The sequence below is a fragment of the Octopus sinensis genome, linkage group LG2 (assembly GCF_006345805.1).
Source record: "Octopus sinensis linkage group LG2, ASM634580v1, whole genome shotgun sequence".
In the NCBI taxonomy this organism is placed as follows: domain Eukaryota; kingdom Metazoa; phylum Mollusca; class Cephalopoda; order Octopoda; family Octopodidae; genus Octopus; species Octopus sinensis.
In genome coordinates this window covers 64,556,858-64,563,118 of record NC_042998.1, presented here as the reverse complement: position 1 = coordinate 64,563,118, position 6,261 = coordinate 64,556,858, and positions in this window count along the sequence as shown.

Sequence of the window (6,261 nt, the reverse complement as noted above, 5' to 3'; positions counted from 1 at the left end):
CATTCCCAGGGCACCTATGACAACAGGTATTGTTTTAGTCTTCAGCTTCCACATTTTGCTGATTTCTATTTCAAGATCTTTATATTTGCTCAGTTTTTGGTAGGTCTTGACAGATACGTTTATATCGATTGGGACAGTCATATCAATGAGGAGGCATGTTCTTTGTCTGAAGTCTTTCAATATAATGTCTGGCCTATTTGCATCTATCTTCCTGTCAGTTTGAATGGTGAAGTTCCAGAGGAGTGAGATGTGGTCATTTTCAAGCACAGGAGGTGGATTGTGTTCCCACCAGTTTTTTTCATGGGGCCAATCCAGGTTTTTGCAAATTACCCAGTGAATATATTGTGCAGCTCTATCATGCCTACTGACGTACTCTGTAGGCGCTAGAAGACTGCATTTGGAGACAACATGGTCAATGGTTTCATTTTGTTGTCGGCATACACGACATGTTGGGCTACTGCCGTTCTTTAATATGTTGGCCTGGTAGTTTCTTGTTGGTAGGCATTGATCTTGAGCTGCTATGATAAACCCCTCTGTTTCAGATTTTAAGCCAGAGGCCATTAGCCATTGATGGGTCAGGGCTTTTTCGATATCTGCATTACTCGCTCTCTTTGGGTATTTATTATTATTATTATTATTATGGTTGAAACCGTGATATGGCGACGGACAAAATGTTCAGCCGCAGTCTTTCAATCTTCACCTTCTTATTTCAGTTTCCCCCGTGGTCGATCTTTCCTTACTTTCTTTGCCAGGTCGATAAAATGTGTATTGGTGCTAGTGTGCATGTCTGTGCGGGAGCACATTCGTGTATGTGCATGGTGTGGATTTTTGCGACATGTCTAGAATCTACACTGTAGATGGTAGAACGTTTATATATCATGATTAGTGCTTCTTCCCTTTTCGCTTGACTGCTTGTGTGCGTATGTGTGCGCCAGTAAACAGGCATCAGTGCGTGTGTTTGCGTAAATAGTCCAGTGGCGTCGCGTGTTTTGTATATGGTACTGTTTAAGTGGAAATTTAATGACTTTTTCGATGACTCGTGGAAAAAGGAATTTGAATGCTCATCAACTATACTTCGCCTACGGACGGAAAGCGTCTACCTTCTCACTCGCGCAATACATTCAGGCGTGTGTTTAACACATTAATATGGTACTGAGTGTGTGCTCTATACACTTTAACGGCATTGTGTTTCTATTAAGTGATAGTTGGTGTTTATTATTGTAATTTATAAGTGTATTATTCAGCCGCCTGTCATGTTTATCTTTAGTATGTTGATAGAGTACTAAAAAAGCTTGTCGTTGCTTACAATCTTCTTCCACTTATTTTCATGATCTATTCGTGAGATCTATCCCAAGTATGCTCACTTGCAGTCTTCTGTCAAATTTCAAACTAACATCGTTTCGATATAATTCATGACATTCATTGCAGCTCATAATTATTTTGTGTAAAGAGATGTTACCTACGTGAATATCACTGTTCTGTAAACATGTGAAATATGTATCAGAATATGTATTACATGTTTTTATATTCATGTGTTTTCCGTGGCCATTGAGAATTCAATTAAGATCAGATTAGATCTATATAATTGTATATTCATATTTCCTGTAGTCCACCCTCTCGTCTCACTCATTTCAGTACAAAGTCTGCACCAGGGCATAGTCATTCATGTTGTCGCCAGTGTTCCGTAATTATATGTGACATGAAGCAAACTTTCATTAAGATATTCCATGAAGATTAACTTTGGAGTGTTTATGAAAATTGCCCGTTTCGATTATCACCCTCTAGAGCTGCTGGCCCTAGCAACATTTAAAAGAATTGTTTTATCTAATTTTGATTAGTTCTGTAAATATTTAATATTTTTGTAAATACATTGCTTTGCCTGGGCTTTTCGCCAATATTTTCGGTATGGTAGCCTAAGATTTGATACTGCATTAATTATCGATATGATGAATACGTGTGTGATTAATATAATAGCGACTATAATTAAATGACCGATAAGTGATCAAAAAGTAAAACGCCCTTAACAGTGCAGATATCTATGCCCCAAATTTTGGGAAGGTTAGGAATTTATAATTATATTCTATCAAACCAAGAATGTGTCAGTTGTAGCTACCAAATTGTAAATATTTCTGATAATTTATATAAGTGAGTAGGAAAATTACTGTATAAATATACAATGAAACTGATATAGTTTTACCAGCGAAAGATATATTAATTCTTTGCGAAGGTCAATACCATGATTGTAAATCCAGAGGCGGTTATGTTACAACCTTGAGGTATTTATTTCAATTCATATTTCTTATACTATGGATTATGTTCTCCTTGAGAAACTTAATAAAATATATCTGGAATAGTTGGTTATATATTCAGGGATGATTCTACATCCCAACAATGAACTATTTTATGTCAGCTTAGGAATTGCGTCCATAAAATCTTCAGAAATCTGAGCTTTCTATTGATTTCAACAAGAATATCGCAGTTAGTAACTTCAAAGTTATAAAATTTCACATAAATTCTGGTTTATATTACCCTTTCCACGAAGGGTTTGCAACACATACATATAATTTCTAATCACTCTAAGTTCGTCATAAATTTTCCAATAGGGAACATATCGATTGGAATCAGGAAACATTTCACTGATGAAAAGATTTATAGTGATAATGTGTAATGGAGTAATGATGGTTTCCGTTGAAGCGGAAGTTAGGTAAAAACAATAGTTATGTGCAACACTAAATTAAAACATTCACGTAAGGATTTTATATTCCTTCCACCATTAATAAAGATAAACTTACAAATTAAATTGTAACTACGACTCTGTGAATAACAAGAAAAAAATCGTAATTTCATATAACGTGGATAGCGTAACATCCGGAACTATTAAGATGGATCCATCAGATAGAAATATAGATAGAAAACGGCCCTAAACCTGCAAAGCTAACTTTAAAAGATAAACAGTATATGAATGGCACATTGAGATCGTTAAACAGATGATAAGGTATTCGTGAGCACAAAATTATTGAAGTAGATATATCAGGAACATCTGACATTATTTTTAATATTTCGTGTGTAAGAGTCCGTATAGAAAGTAAGAGATTCACCTGCTGCAGTAATTAATATAAGAATCAATACATTGAATTTATGAAGCGTCAAATCGATTAATGATTATGTGAAATACCTTAAAATTCTTTCGTGTTTTATACATGGTAGTATGTCTAATTCCTTCACTAGCCGTGTGTTATCTATATCCAGCAATATGAAAAAAAGTGCAGCTGCAAAGTTACCTGATGTATAATGTATTACAATCCATGCCAATAAAAATCCAAATTATTTAGTATCGTTAAGGACAACATTTATCTCCGAAACAGATATTACAGATCATCAACACTAATTAGAGCGCCATTTTGTTATCCGATTTATGCAAACCTCAGCTGCCACATTGACGATATCAGTTAGTCGCGAATTTCATAAAGCTACTAGTATTAGTAATAGGAATATTTTAAAGAAATAAATGTTGATTCGTTGGAAGTGAGGGCCTTCATATTTTCATAAACCTCTTATAGGTCAGGGAATTTCATTGACAGGAAGAAATTCCCTATGAGTGAGCAATTAAATAGGGGGCTTTTCTGAGCTTCGTTTAGTACCTTTTCTTGTAATAATGGTAATATTGAAAAAATAAAGCAAATAATTCTACGAAGGGCCAGATGTCTGCATACGAATGTGTATAATTAAATACAGAATATGATAACGGTTTCAAATTTTGCCATAAGGGTAGTCACACACACACGAGCGCGCACGCATATTAATATCATAAGTGCGGGAACTAATTTTGCTTTGGTGATGCAAACGCAATTTTTCGGGAGGATATTCAAAGGGCTTTCATTGCCACACTAAATTTTAGGAGGTCGGTTCGCTCCCCTTGCAACCCCTGCATACCCTGTTCCCCGAACATATGACTGACACACGCATAAATGGTGTTTGTAGCTGCATTCGTAATTTTGTTTTTGTAGCTGTCATATTGATATATTCTCCAATAGAATATAATTATAAACGGACATATATATAGGTTGCCAGCTTTCTCATTGAATTAAACAGCATTGAAACTTAATGTGACAGCATATTTCTCTATGAATAAAATTGATAATATTAGCCTATATTTCATAGTTTACGAAACTTTACAACTTAATTCTATCATAAAATATACACTCGCATTCTTAGTAACATATATCCGAAGTATAGAAAAATAAAAGTTATTAGAAACCCAGGCGAATACATTTTAAGCGCTCTGTAGAGACAAAACTTAGTACCCTAAATTCATCTATGACTGTCATTCAAATCCACGTAGTCTGTACATTTACATTCCGCTGGATGTAAAAATATGATTTTCGATGCCGACTCCTCGTGGATAGCAGAAACAAGTCCAGAGAAAAGAGAAAGGTGGAAGCAAATTATGGTAAAGAAAAATGTACGTGGAAAACTACAAAGTCAGGAATAAGTTGAAGAATTAAATGTTTCTTTTATGGTACAAGAATGCATAATTGGTACCTATGGTACCAATTATGCATACTTGTACTTGGTTCGCCTGTATCAATTATGTACTCCCCTAATATAATCTCTAATAACCCGTAAAATCTTCTTTGTTCTGGCCAAACATACACTGTTCTGGTAAGTCCATTCTGCTAAATGAGTTGTAGCAGGATCGATCTAAATATTGTTACTCCGTGAATTTATTAACTTTGTTCAATTAGTCGTACTGTGCTTTAATTTTAAAGTTCATGAAGTCATTTGACGAAAAGGTTATCATTACAATGCTGCATTGTTCTCATTAATCAATTTAAGGAGTCGTAATAAACTGACACCTGTACATTTTTGTCACTGCCGTAATGGATTGATAACTGCACCTGTTTGTTGATTATATTTTATTCACCTATCGTGGAATCGACGTTTCGTAAATATCATAGACAGTATTTTTAATATAAAAAAAAAACTGTTTCAATAGCTAAGAATGGATTTCTTCACTCGGCTAGGTCTTATTATCTGCATACACTGCAAGAATATCGTCTGACCGACACTTATATACTAAGTCTCAGATTCACTTAATATTGTTGAGTATGCATGTTACTCTGACCTAACAAGATACCTCATTTTAAGTGCCTAATTCAACAGAATCGTAATTTTATTTATACATACATACATACACACACACACACGCACACACATATATATGCATAAATGCTTGTGTACATATAGGTATGAGTGCAGCTGTGTGTCTGTATGTGTGAGTCTATTATATACTGTTTCCTTGTACTTATCGGATGTCATATTCACACATATAAAGAAATGATCGTGTTTCAATAACGGATAAAAACAAAATGTTATGATGAACACGTGTCTGATAAACTATCGTGTGTGTTGAGTAATAACCAAGTCGTATCGAATAATAGTTCGTAATATGTCTAATAAGACCTCATTTATCATATCGTGTTGATTAACAGCGATAAATGCTCATCAGACGTTATGTCGCCATGCAAAGCATTGTAAAAATATGTTAGATTTCATAACGTGATGTAATTTCACTAATTCCATAAAACATTGGAGCACCATTTCTTAAAATCTAAGCTATACTAAGAAAGAACGCAAGATTATTGATTTTTGCATGAAAAATATTCCACTTGCATAAACATCTCGTGTCTGTGAATGTTTATGTGCGTCTCAGTGTAACTATCTTTACACATACACACATGTACATATATATATATATGTATATATATATATATATACAAATAAATGAAAGAATGGAGTTGAACGACGAATTAACAAAATTCCTTTATTTTATTTTCGACATATGTTTCGAAGGCCGCATATTCCTAATTTCGAAGAAATAAGGGGTGCATTATGCCGCCTTCTCATCAGGAAAAGTAAGGAACTTATGTCAGCATCAAGATGCACAAAAACTTTTAGATGCCTGCCCACACGGAGCCCATTCTTTCATTTATTTGTATTCAAAAAGACACACAAATTTTCACACGATAGCACGTGATTTCTGCCCTAGGCATGTAGCTTCAACCGTGTTTTTCTGACGTGAATTTGCTACCCAGGTATCGGTTAACCGAATTATCCATAATAAGATAATTCATTCAACTACTCAATTATATATATATATGTATATTGTTGTATTTCAGCATGGTAATTTTTTTTGCCAAATATAAACACGCACAACATATTCGTTCTTCACTCGTCACTCAGCTATCGTCACACATCTGT